Genomic DNA, 15,049 nt, shown 5'->3' with positions numbered 1-15,049 from the left:
TGGCACGCCCACTTTGCATGTCATTAGTGATAAATATCACTGACATGCAAAGCGGGGCCCAAGATGGTCGCTATCTCCTATTAGCTGTCACTAACTGGTGTTAGCGACAGCTTGGTAATAGGGAGATAATTTTATCTCCGCTTTCTTGGCTTTTAAAGCCAAAAAAGCGGAGATAAACCCCTTGATAATATACCCCTAGATGCTGTCCCATATCACTTACACATGGTGCAGCACCCTTGGCCCATCACATCAACTTTACAACACAGGAGCAAGCCGGAGCTGGCTACCCCAGGCCCATGCTGCACACGCCTTCCTTTAAGGAGCTCTACCCAACGGAGCATACGTCCCACAGAACTGACCTATTTGTAACCCACAGCAGTGTGTCAAAAGAAGCGAACCAGGCCCCCTTACGGCTAAAAGGATGCCTCTTGACGGGCCCTAGTCGCGCTTATTGAAGTCTAGACTTGACAAAACCGTTGCCCCATACCACCTGGGCAGGCCCTCTCCCCTGCTGCGTGCACACCCTATAGTGTGACACAAGTACTGACCTACAGGTAAGTTCTGGAGAAGACCCCTGGGCACCCCCCTAATGCGAGCCATACCAGTCTTCTGCCCATCTCCCCTTGTGGTGACCCCTCCTGTCACCTATGAGCTGAGGCCAGCAGTTGCATAGGTATTTGAGCACAACTGGGGCTGATGTGTAAGGGGGGGGCATGGTAATTGCACAACCTCTACCCTTAGCACTGCTTCTACTCTCCCCTACAAGAAGTCAGAACTGGGTTGTCACCTGCCCCCCAAGAGCACTTAACCAGGAACAGCATTCAGGCTCCAAGCCCGGAGCACCGCTGGCCATTCCTGCTTCCGATCCCCTGTCCTTCTCAGAGTGGTGCCTGTGTACTTGATCCGATTGTCCTGGAATTAGAAAACAGGTTACACTCCAATCCTGGACGTGCTGACCCAGGACCCCACACCCTGGCCCCAGTGTGTTCTTCCCCTGTTCCTGCTCTGAGCCCTGGCAGGCCAGCTTGCTAGGCGTGTTTGGACCATTATAGAACGAAACCCGTGCGTTTCTGAAAGAAATAACAAATCCATGAACACAGCCCCTAACCAGCGTTGAAAGGTAAGCCTATTGCTCGCTCGATTGCCAGGATCAGAGCCCCTTACTTGCGCACCAGTTGCAGTACAAACAAACACATTCCATTATTGCACATGGGATGCGTGATATGCTCGGATACCAGTTGTGTAAAAGAAAACGTATTTCATTTTTTGTCACAGGGAATGCTTGATTTGCCCACACTCTGCCACTGCTTACAGAGAGAACACCCCAGTTATTGCCCAGTAAAACAACAAATTGCCCAGCACCATCAGTTATTTTTACAATATAACATCCAAATATTGCACAGGGGCTGCCTATTATGCACAGACTCAGCAGTTAACTACCAATGTATTACTTCCATGGGGTGTAACCTGCGCGTCCCACAACAGGGACAGTAATGACCCTGGGGAGAACCTGGGAATCCCAGACCCTAGCACACTGCCCGCAGTGTGCTATGACCCTTCTACCTGTTGATAGTACAGGTGGCCCCCCATGTGAGTAGGGCGGTTCAACCGCACGGTTCCTCCATTTGAGACATAAAACATCCATTAGAAGCCATGCCCCCCCCCTCATCTACCAAATGATTCTCTGCAAAGAGACAGGGGCCATCAGTGCCCCCCACGCTACTCAGGCCAAGCCTGTTTGTCGGAAACGAGAACTAGTTTGCTAACTCGATCGCCAGGATCAGAGACCCTTGCTTGCCCACCAGTGGCTGTACAAAAGAACACATTCCATTATTGCACATGGGCTGCAAGATATGCCCAGACGCATCACATGTGTCAAAGAAAACGCATTTCAATTTTGTCACAGGGCATGCATGGTTTGCCCACAGTCTCCCCCTGCTTACTGACAGAACACCCCAATTATTGCCCATTAAATCAACAAATTGCCCAGGTTCATCCGATGTTTTACAAGATAAAACCTCCAATTATTGTACAGGAGCTATCTGCTAAGTTCCGATTCACCAGCTGTCTGTCCCTCCCTCAACCTCACGTCACAGCAGACTCCCTCTCTTCCACACCAGCTGAGGCATCTCAAATGTCCCCAGGGGGTCTGTTTTTGTTCAAATAAAAAAGTATGGGATGTTGTGCCCCACAGACCCTGCCCACTTGAACCGCTTGTTGGGATTGTGGTAGGAGCACCGCATAGATGTCGCTCCTAACCCTAGGATTGGTGGCCCCTCCAATATTTGATTCTTGGCGGATACACCAGTGGTGATAGGCCCACCGCCTCCTCTGTGGCTCTCTGGTCCTTGCTGCTTCCTGGCTCTCAAAGAACCTATGGGCCCGATTCATAGAATGAACTTAAGACTCAATCCTAAACTTACTACTATTTTGGTATTCACAGAATGCACTTACTACTTTTGGCATTCACAGAAAGAACTTACTACTTTTGGTATTCACAGAAGTTAGGATGTTGTCTTAAGTCTGTCTTAAGTCTGTCTTAAGTTTGTCTTAAGTTCATTCTGTGAATCAGGCCCTATGTGAACTACAGCCGCTTGTGATCTGGTGGTTTGCTTGGGCGCGTGCTCCAGTGCCCTGCAGCATAATGGCCTCATTTTTTGAATACTCTGTAAGAAATGTAATGAAAATATGCAAGATTACGCTGGTGTAACAAAATTTCCACCCAGGCCTACTTTTGATATGAAATTCCTTTTCTCTGGCTTCAGTCTGCAACATGTTTCCACTGTGCCTGCCAGGAAACACTAAATGTGTCCTCGCATCCAAAATGGGCACAAGCATGAATTTCACACTAAAATATAACGCTAAAAGCCGGTCTTGAATTTTGCATAATTCTGCTGAATTTTGAGTAAACTTCACTTAATTATGCAAATGCAAATTGGGTGAATTTTGCACACCCTAAGGGTGACAGAGTGTGTTTGTTTACAAAACACTTAACAACCAATTCAAGTCCATGCCTCTTTTTTTATGTCCTCTTGGGTTCCACAGGGGTCTGCATCATGTTTAACCTCATATCACCTTACCAGCCCTCGCGTCTCTTGTGCTCAGCCGATCTCAACTTGTCCATTGTTCCCCATGTCAGGAGAGCATGAGCAGGGGCAGTTCTTTCGGTGTTCTGGCCCCTTCTCTCTGGAACTCACTTCCATGTCTCCCGCAGGAAAACCCAAAACCATTTGCTTTTCGGGACACCTGTTAGACTTGGCATCTTTTGGCGTTTTTACCCTGAGTTGTTGCTTTCTGCCCTCCCGGTTTTGACCCTGTTTTTGCTGGCGTAGGGCCCGATTCACAGAATGAACTTAAGACTCACTCCTAAACTTACTACTATTTTGCTATTCACAGAATGCACTTACTACTTTTGACGTCCACAGAATGAACTTACTACTTTTGGTACTCACAGAAGTTAGGATTTTGTCTTAAGTCTGTCTTAAGTCTGTCTTAAGTCTGTCTTAAGTCTGTCTTAAGTCTTTCTTAAGTCTGTCTTAAGTCTGTCTTAAGTCTGTCTTAAGTCTGTCTTAAGTCTGTCTTAAGTCTGTCTTAAGTTTGTCTTAAGTCTGTCTTAAGTCTGTCTTAAGTCTGTCTTAAGTTTGTCTTAAGACAAACTTAAGACAAATCCTAACTTCTGTGAATACCAAAAGTAGTAAATTAATTCTGTGAATACCAAAATAGTAGTAAGTTTAGGATTGAGTCTTAAGTTCATTCTGTGAATCGGGCCCCACGTGTTTCTGTTCACTTTCCGCACTGCTGATCAGTGGTAAAGTGCAAGTTCTCTTGCTGTAAATTGCGTTATGGATTGGTGTTTCCATGATTGGGTGATTGGTTTTCTTGTCAGCCCCTAGTTAAGTGCACTGAGTATGCCAGGGCCTGTAAATCAAATGCTACCAGTAGGCTTGCAGCACTGATTGTGCCACGCACGTGACGAGCCCGGAAAAGGTACCTCAGACCCGCCATTGCAGAGTCTGCGCGCAGTTTGTAACTGTCATGTCGACTTGGCCCGTGCACACACTGGCCAGTCCCTAACCTTCCCTTTTCTTACAAGTCAGGCACCCCTAATGTAGGCCCAAAGTACCCCTGTGAGCAGGGTGCAGTGTATGTGAAAGGTAGGACATGCCCTGGTGTGTGTGGCACGTCCTGATAGTGAATTACAGCTAACCCTGGGCGTAGTTTGCGTAATAGCACTACACGTAGCTTCACATAGTATACTGTAAACTTTGCATTGTACTGAACTTTGCGTAGTATCCAAGCTGCATAGTGAGTAGCTAATGGCACTGTGTACTTGTCTGCACTGTACAATAATTACAATTGGCATCTTGCACAGTGCCACTTATGATGAATTAAGTATCTCTATTTTTATATGCTAAAGAACATATAACACTTTCACAAAAGTGAAACTGAAAATTTAGCAAGCAGTGAAGGAGGTGATGAATTTGGGATCCTCCCTAACCTAGGGAGAGATCCAATCAAATGCCTTGAAAGCAAAAAGCACATCTTATAGAACGATTCGGTGATGGTCCCTTCGTCTAAGGACCACCCCAAGCACAGGTATTGGCAAAAAAACAATGCCAACCAAAGGCCATGCAAAGCATTATGGGACAAGATTAGCAGTGGGCAGTGAATAATATAGTATCCAATATCAAAATAATTCTACAAAGAGCTGCAGTGTGACTAGCCGTTACTAGATGTCCCTCATGAGTCAATGCAAATGCAATGAAATTATTCTTACATCAAGCTGCAGTTCCACTAATTATTCTCCCAGCTCCCCCCAGAGTTCTTTGGAAGTGCCTTCTGCTGTTTTGGGCCTTCCGAGGGATTGCGTGTGGCAAGGAGCTGGAAGTGCGACTCAACGAGAAGAAACGTGTCGCCGTCGCTGTGCCTGCCGTCGCAACTCCGAAGGAGGGTGTCACCGCTGGAACTGTCGCACTGCACCGCATCAGAGAGAAGCGTGCCGCAACGAAGAGGAAGCGTGTCGCCGTCGCTGCTGTTGCAACTCCGAAGGAGGGTGTCGCCGCTGTAGTTTTCGCACTGCACCGCATCAGGAGAAGATTCTCGCAGTTGTGACCAAATACAGTAACCCAGTGACAAGACTACAAATGGACACCTCACAGTTTTTATATAACAAATAAGTAGACTTTATATAGAGTTACCACAAGACCATAAACAACAAAAATACACACTATGATTACTTTAAGATTGTAGATTTAAGCTTAGTTTAGTTCGGTGCACAGACATAATATCGACTCCACAATATCGAATGGACAAAATATCGAGTTTTAAATATCGTTTGGAGAAAATATCGACAGGACAGAATATCGACAGCCAAAATATCGTTTTTAAGGTAAGTGAAGTAATATCGACTGTAAATAATATCGAAAGTAAAAAATATCTTTTTTTATATAATATGTAATTATTTATAGTGTTTTTATGTTATAATATGGGTGAAAAGTGTCATTTTATGTTATAATTATTTTTAATTAATTATTTTTTTTAAATTATTGTGTAATTTTATTCTGTAGCGGGTTGTGGGTTTATAGGGGAATAGGGTGGGAAGTAATTTAATTATAATGAATTAAATTTGTAAATTTATTAATTGGTAGTAATAATTAATTAATTGGTAATTAAATATTATATGTTAATTATTTAAAATTTAATTGGTAATTAATTTAATTTAATTGATTAATTGCTAATTATGTAAATTAAAATAATGTATTTCCTGTAGCGGGTTGTGGGTTTATAGGGGAATAGGGTGGGAAGTAATTTAATTTTTATTTATTAAATATGTAAATGTATTAATTGGTAGTAATATTTAATTAATTGGTAATTAAATAATATTTGTTAATTAATTAAAATGTAATTGGTAATTAATTTAATTTAATTGATTAATTGCTAATTATGTTAAATTAAAGGGGTATTTTTAGGGTTCAGGGTCAGTTTTTAGTTTTTGGGTAAAGGGGTATTTTTAGGGTTCAGGGTCAGTTTTTAGTTTTTGGGTAAAGGGGTATTTTTAGGGTTCAGGGTCAGTTTTTAGTTTTTGGGTGAAGGGGTATTTTTAGGGTTCAGGGTCAGTTTTTAGTTTTTGGGTAAAGGGGTATTTTTAGGGTTCTGGGTCAGTTTTTAGGTTTTTGGGTGAAGGGGTATTTTAAGGGTTCGGGGTCAGTTTTTAGTTTTTGGGTAAAGGGGTATTTTTAGGGTTCAGGGTCAGTTTTTAGTTTTTGGGTAAAGGGGTATTTTTAGGGTTCAGGGTCAGTTTTGGGTTTTTGGGTAAAGGTTTTTTTTAGGGTTCAAGGCCAGTTTTGGGGTACAGGGGTACAGTGTAAAAATAAAGTAAAATTAAATTTACATTAATTTAATTTAATGAAATTAAATTAAATTAAAACATATTTAAATAATTTTAAATAATTTAAATTAAAAAAAATTATTATATACTTACCAATACTTACGTTGTAATGGTAGTGCGTTGTAAAAGGTGCGTTGTAACGTCATATATCCACTGTTGCACTCTTTGCAGTGGGAATAGTAATTTTTACTCTTTAGTATTTGTACGTTAATAATATTGGCTATTATCTAATTAAATTTTGTTACTATATATATATATGTTTTAAGAAATATGATTAAAAAATATTATTTTTTTACTTTCATTAATTATTTAATTATTAAAAGTTATTTTAAGTATTGTTAATTATATTTTAGTAATTAATTTTTTATATTAATGTAATTAAACATTGTTTTTATTAAAGTCAATATTTTTTACAACTATATTTTTGTTAACGATATTTTGTACTCGATATTTTTGTACTTACCTGTTTGTACATACAAACTCGATATTTTGGTTGTAGATATTTTCTCGTCGATATTTTGGGTAGTCGATATTTTGGTAGTCGATATTATTTCAGTGATCCTTTAGTTCAGTTCTTAGATGCTACACCCTGCTTCAATGTACCTTAGGTTGCGTTGCGCTTCCACGACAAGTAATGTCGCAGCGATGGGAAATGTGGCAAAGTTCAGATACAAAGAAATAAAGAGGTGAAGATCTTCCAGATGCGGCACGCTTCTCGGGGATGCGAGAAGCTCTCGGTTTGATGCGTGGACTGCAGCGGCGACACCCTTACGATGCGACTGCAACAGCTCCAGCGGCGACACTCTTCTCCCATGATGCGTGAAGCTTCCACTCGATGCGACAACTATAGCGGCGACATCCAAGATGCGATGGCAGCAGCTCCGACGGCAGCACGCTTCTCGGGGATGCGAGGTGCTCTTGGTCGATGCGGTGCAATGCGACAGTTCCAGTGGTTACACCCTCCTTCGGAGTTGCGACAGCAGGCACAGTGACGGCGACACGCTCCGACCTAGTTGCGAGATTCTTCTCCTGATGTGGTACAGTGCGACAACTACAGTGGCGACACCCTCCTTCGGAGTTGCGATGGCAGCAGCAGCGACACGCTTCCTCTTCGTTGCGGCACGCTTCTCTCCTATGCGGTGCAGTGCAATAGTTCCAGTGGCAACACCCTCCTTCGGAGTTGCGATGGCAGGCTCAGCCATGGCGACACGCTACTTCTCGTTGAGTCAAGCTTCCAGATCCTTGCGACACGCAGTTCCTCAGAAGGCCCAAATCAGCAGCAGGCATTTCCACAAGAACTCTGGGGGGCTGGGGGGTAAAATCTGTTGTCCCTGAGACTTCAGCAGGAGGCAAGCTCTTTTCCAAGCCCTTGGAGATCCTTCACAAGTTGAAAGCAAAGTACACAAAGTTCTTTCTCCTTCCTTTGGCAGTAAGGCAATCCCCCAAGCAGCACTTCAGCTTGGGTATAGTCTCTCCTCAGTTTCTTCAGGTTCCTCTCCTCAGTAAAGGTTTCTGCTTGTAGTCCAAAGTGATCTAATTTCATGGGATCAGGGTCCCAATATTTATACCCCAAAATCCTTTGTTCTCTGAGGGGAGAGGGGCTTTGCCCAGTCCAAACCAGTTCTGAAGCACTCTGTTTACCAGACTTCTCCTTTCCTTTCACAGTGAAGGGCATGCACATCAGACGCCCCACAGGAGGTGGAGCCAGCATTGTGGAAGCAAGCACAGTCCTGGAGCACTTTATTTACAGGACTCCTTCTCTTCTTTCAGTGTGCAGGGCAGAGACATCAGCCGCTCCCCAGGGGGTGGACCCAGCATTGTGGAAGGCAAGCACAGACCTACTCAAGGTTCAGGTGCAACTCCTCCCTCCCATCTAGATGCAGATCTCTCTATTCACCACCGGGTGACTAAGCCTGTCTCCTGGAATTCCCCAGCCCTGTGACTCACAACATCACACATAGGAATACACAACCTAGCAGAGGCAGGTTTGAATGGTTAGACAAGCAAACACCTACTTTCTAAAAGTGATATTTGCAGACACAGACTATTAAAACCAACTACACTAAAATATATATTTTATTATTCTGAGTTCAGGCATACTAAACTCGAATGTCTACCATGTTCTTTGAGACAGTTCGGATTATAAAATGTAATAACTCTAACAGCCCATTCTGGCCTATGGAGAACAGGTACCCTTGCATTAGTGAAAAAACGAAAATGGCTGTAATTCACTATGAGGACATGCCACACACATAAGGCTTGTCCTATCATATACTTACAATGCACCCTGCCCCTGGGACTACCATAGAGGTGACTGATATGCAGAAAAGGGAAGGTTTAGGGACTGGCAAGTGGGTGCACTTGCCCAGTCAGCATGACAGTACCAGACTGCACGCAGGCTCCGCAATGGCAGACCTTAGACACGTTTTACAAGGATGCTTCTGTGGGTGGCACAACCAGTGCTGCAAGGCCACTAGCAGCATTTGGATTTACACGCCCTGGCACACTCAGTGCACTAGACTAGGGTCTGACAAGTAAACCACAGTGCCCAAATCATCTAACACCAGCAAAAATACATGCGGCAACAGCAAAAATGGAAGGGAGACCCACGCCAATGGTGCCAGGACTGACAGAGATTAATACCAAGTGGAGAGTAAAATTAGTCTGCTAACACGTGTCTGCAATCTCTCTGTACTGGGCCCGCACTTTACAGAACCCCCTCTGCCCCCTCTGCAGCCGCTACACCATACCTCCGCGTTGTGTCCTTTCTTTTTGTCTATGCTGTGCTCCAGACTCAGCAAAGGCCGGGTAAACCATAAACTGTTCTGCCCGCCTCATGCCAGCCTGTGGTAAACAGAATGCAAAGTGCTGCTATTGGCTGAGTAGTATACACAGTTATTGACAAAGAAAAAGGCACGGGCGACATAGGCATAATATTGAGACAACAACTATTAACACACACATTTGCAATGCAATAGGTCTCGTATTCATGCAAGTTTAAGGTATAGGCATTGTAAATCACAATGCTTTTAATTTATGTTTTAAAAACCAAAACATAAATAAAAGGCATTGTCATTTACAATGCCAATAGCTCATACTTGCATAAGTGCGGGACCTATTGCATTGCAAATGGTAGGCATCACGGACAATGGGAGGGAGGGAGGATGGGCGGGGGAGAAGGCGCGGACAACAGGAGAGAGGGCGGGCGGTAAAGTAGGCACAGACAACGGGAGGGAGGGCAGGGGGTAAAGAAGGCAAGGACAACGGGAGCTCGGAGCTCTGAATCTCGACCTGAAAACAATGCCTCATCGGTAAGAGGAAAACTCTCCCTTTGGTTATGACCTCAGCGTTGACCACTGCCTGGCCCCGAAAAAAAGGTGTAATGCAACCCCACGGCCCCCGATGCTTGTCATCATGACCTCTTCACACCCCAGGTGCTGAACCTCACAACTGCCTGACACCATGATGGCCACCCGAGGCTCAGAACCCATCCAGACAATTGAAAACTTCACCGGTGAGTCACAAACTCCTCTTACATTCGTGACCATAATGCTCTTGGCCTCTGCCTTACCCAGAAAACCAAACCAACCCCTATAGTGCAACGATCCTGAAGGCTCCAGAGACAGCTCTGGAAACACTTTCACACCTTTCCTAAAGGGAGCTCGCCCCCCGTCCCACCGAGACACAATGCCTTCTACCACGTCAACCCATACCAACCCTCTTACAGCAAAGCACCTACAACCACACGGCCTGACTGCCTTCTCGATCAGTTTCCCACCTAACCTCTCACCCAAAGCGAAAAAGAACTTTAAGCAAAAACTGATCAGACAACATCTTGAATCACTATTCGCGGACACCTACCACTGCTCATCCAAAGGACAGGTAAAAATGGACCTCATTTTCTTCACCAAAAGGCCCCAAATTTGGAACTCCATCCTCAGATCACAACTCAATATCTCCAAAACAACCAACACTTCCCATTGCTCCAAACTGACACTATCAGCTCCTAACCACACTAGACATACTGGTAACACCACTGTGACCATCTACTCCAACTGCACAGTCCTGATGCAATGACAATCTAGAGTCCTTCGACGCCCTCTTCCCATCCCTCCGGACTGCCCCTCTCATGCCCTCCTCCCCTTCCTGCCCCTCCCCCCGAAGAACCGGACCCACCACCAGAACTCACCCACCACCCCAGTGCTTCCTAGCAACTACACCCACCCTTCCCCACGCAACCTCACCCTCACTACTAAAAGAGAGAAAAAGACCCCACGACTCCCCCCAGCAATCAACCCCTCCCACCACCTGGCTTCCACCCGCCTCAACCCACCTTGAGAGACTTCAACACACAATCTCTGACTCCCAACCACCTCCCCAATCCCACATGCAATAAAACACTGACACCCCTACACGACCCCCAGCAACCTGCACTCATGGACCCGCCCAAAACCCACATGGCCAACTCACCCGCAGAAAAACAACCCAACAATGTAAGTCTCCCCCCTCAGGTCGAACATACCCGCCCAGAACACCCACACCGACTTAGAGACTGGGCAGCGACTCATCATGCTTGAAACCCAGATCGCAACTATAATCCAAAGTTTTAGCGAAATCCTAGCCAACCTTGCCGCGATCCATAAACTGCGGCATATCTCCGCCCTCCCCACCTATACTCAACAAAGTCCCTCAAAGGACTGCCACCAAAGATGGATCTCTACGCCCTTCGCCAAGCAAACAGAGAGACCCAAAAACAACAGAGATGCAATGTCGGAGAGTGAATCGGCAGATCTCGCCCCCCGTACGACAACCCCATTACTGTCACCCTCCAATCCATAATCTAGGTGATCACTGGACGAGGCAGATACCAGACCCTTCCGAAATCCCCCAAACCCTCGGCCACCTGCACTATCATACCCACGGCCCCCAGTGAGAAGAAACCAAAAACAGAGATGACCCCCACCAACTGCATGCTCATAAACTGCAGATCAGCCACCAAGCACGCTACAGAGCTAGCGGAATCCATCCTCACTCACGACATAGACATAGCATTCATCACTGAAACCTGGCTAAATGATCCCTCACTATCTCTTCTGGATACTCTTGTCCCCCAGGCTTTACAATAATCAACAAAGATAGAAAAGACCAAAGAGGAGGAGGCAAAGCAATCATCCACAAAAACACTATTTCCGTGACGGAAATAGACTCCTTCAACTACAATACCTTTGAATGCCTAACCTTCAACATTAACACTAGCAACAACAAAACACTAATCTGCAACCTTATCCACCATCCCCCAGGCAACACCGCCACATTCGCTGAACACCTGTCTGACCTGATGGCGCACTGCTCTCTCCGAGATGCAAACAATTTAATTCTGGGCGGCTTCAACCTACACTGGAATGAAGAAAATAACCTGCTAATCCAGAACCTGAACTAGCTGCTACACAACAACAGCTACCTTACCCAAGACTGCATATAGGAAACTCACAACAAAGGAGCAATCCTAGATGTCATTATTGCCAAACGCGACACAATCACGATAAACCACACCCTACCCGTGGATTGGTCAGAACTGGTGGTTACTAGATGTCCCTCACAAGTCAAATGCAAATGCTTGATGAAAGGGTTTCAATGGTTTTGCATTTGACTCATGAGGGACATCTAGGGACGACCAGTGGAACTGCAGCTTGATGTAAGAATAATTTCAATGCTTTGCATTTGACTCGTGAGGGACATCTAGTAACAACTAGGTGAACTGCAGCTCTTTGTAGAATTATTTTTTTATTGGATACTGTAATATTCACTGCCCACTGCTAATCTCGTCCCATAATGCTTTGCAGGGCCTTTGGTTGGGATTGTTTTTTTGCCAATAACTGTGCTTGGGGTGGTCCTAAGAGGAAGCTCAACAAGATGTGCTTTTTGTTTATGCTCTTTGTGTTCAAGGCATCTGCTTGGTGCTCCCCCTAGGGGACCCCAAAAACATCAGCTCTCTCATTACCTAATGTTTTCATTGTAAAAGTTCATTTTTGTGAATTGGTTATATGCTGTTAAGCATGTAAAATTGCTTTTTCAAAGCATCTGATAAATTTGTTTATTTAGATGTTTATTTAGATGCTACGCTTCGTTATTAAGCACAGTTTTGGTACTATGATACAAAAAATCGGAAACTCTTCATAGCCCCTTTCTGAAGCAGAATCATAAACAGCTCCCCTGTCAAAGTTGGCCAAGTCACGCCACCACTAAAAAAAAAAACAGGCCTTGACTTGACCTAAATAACTTCAGACCCATCTCAAATCTCCCCCTCCTATCCAAAATCCTGGAAAAAATGCATCTTCTTGCAACTGACTCAGCACATGGGCAACATTAACCTTCCGGACCCCCACCAATCGGGATTCAGAAAAGGCTACAGCACTGAGACCACGATCCTCAACATCACAGACGATATCCACAAATCCCTCAATACCAATCAATGCTGCCTACTCATTCTCCTGGATGTATCGGCAGCCTTTGACACGGTTGATCACCAACTACTCATCAAGGCTCCACAAGAGAGGGTAGGTGCTGACGAGGTGGTCCTACGCTGGTTCTACTCCTTCTTACACAACCGCTCGCAAAGGATAAAAATCAAAAACTTTACTTCCCACCTGCACCCTGTCAGCAGAGATTTCCCACAAGGCTCAGTGCTCTCACTACAACTGTTCAACATATACATGGAACTACTCACCACCATTCTTAAAAATGCCAACATCCCTTTCCACCTGTATGCGGATGACACCCAGATCTATCTAGAAACCTCCTCCTTAGAAGACATCCACAGACTAAAAGAGATAAAACATTGGCTGTCTCTGAATTACTTAAAACTCAATCAATACAAAGCTGAGATAGTCCTCATCTCCAACAAAGAAGAGAACCCTCAAATTACAGAATGGCTAAAAGGGATGGATGCTCTCAACGGGAATCTCACTCTGGCAAACTCGGTAAAATCACTAGGAATCACCCTAGACCCAAAACTCGACATGGCCAAACACATCAAAAACTCCGCCAAGAGTGCCTTCCTCAATCGGAAACTACTCAACAAAATTAAACCATTCATCGCGACCAAAGATCTCAAACAAGCCACCCAAGCACTGGTGCTATCCAGACTCGACTATGGGAATGCAACCCTCACTGGTACAACAAAATCTCACCTAACTCCCCTCAAAACTACACTCAATGCAGCAGCCAGAATGGTCACTGGAGTTAAGAAATACGATCACATCTCACAAGCACTCACAGAACTACATGGCTATCAGTCGAACTGCGTGCCAGCTTCAGAACTGCCTGCCTCACACACAAAGCCCCACACACAGGAAAACCCAACGACCTGGCCGTGAAACTCAGCAGCTCAAATACCCTACTTCTCATCCCTATGAAAACACGCAAACAAAAAAACGCTGCACGATCCTTCGCCGGAAACGCGGCCAAAATCTGGAACTCAATCCCAGCAGATATCAGAACTATCGGGTCTTTCACAAAATTCGAAAAGCACCTAAAAGTCCTCTTCCTCAACAGCTCCCTCCCGAAAGGATAACCACCGCCTCAACACAAATCTATACTCTTGGTTGCTCCCTGACATTATATCACAAACACCTACCTTCTACCTGCTCCCTGACCACCTCCTGATCCCCCCCCCCAAGGGTTCATCCCAAGACAAAGGCTAATCTCAGGACTCATGTACTACCTCAATACTGCACAGCAAACTTGGACTTCCGAACCAATATTTATAACAAGATAACAGGCTCTATTATATGACTCTTGTGAAAAACCGCTCTAAAGTGCTCCGGTGCCCTCAGGTCCGGCCAGCGCTATATACAACTCCTCAAATAAATAAATAAAATAAATAAATAAAGAAGGTTTGGGGGTAAAGAAGGCGCAGACAACGGGAGGGAGGGCAGGGTTGTAAAGAAGGCACCAAAGCACGTTGTGCCTGCAGTAAGAGAAACTTGATTACGAAAATAGTGCTTAAAGACTAAATAACAGGTACCGTGTAACAACAGAAGTAAAAGGGCCAGTCACCATGGAAGGAGGCAAATGAAGAGGAGGCAGTACTAAGGAGGGACTAACAAGCCAATTTAGGAATCAGAAGCAAGCATTCAGTAAGGACAATGACACAAGCCAATGGCGAATATGGGCGGAGAGTGGACGGGTCTTCTATTCCCTACTCCAGTGCAATAAGTCTTGTAGAGCAGTAAATGCACGCTGGCTGGCTCTAGGCTCGACCTAAAAAGGAAATCCCTCTGCTGTTTGCAGCAGAGGGATGTAGTGCGCCTGTGCACATGACGGAACGGTTCCATCATGAGCACAGGAGCACGGGTGCTCATGACTGAACCATTCCGTCATGAGCACCGAAAGGGTTAACACTTAATGCGGCATCTTTGCCACATTTCTTCTGTACGGAGTGATTTGACACATACATGTGACACTACACTCCTGAAAACTCTGCAGTAAGGGTGATTTAAATACAAACTCACGTCCTGGTGCAAAATCAACATTGGTGCAACATGAGCAGAAGTGTGAAAACACTTCTAGAAGCATGAGTTGCACTTGAATGAATGAATTAGGTATTGTGTAAAGCGCTCAGCCACTACTAGAGTTCCACAGTGCTGGGACAGAAACTGG

This window comes from Lissotriton helveticus, chromosome 1_1 (assembly GCF_964261635.1).
Source record: "Lissotriton helveticus chromosome 1_1, aLisHel1.1, whole genome shotgun sequence".
In the NCBI taxonomy this organism is placed as follows: Eukaryota; Metazoa; Chordata; class Amphibia; order Caudata; family Salamandridae; genus Lissotriton; species Lissotriton helveticus.
Note: the sequence above shows the minus strand (reverse complement) of the source record.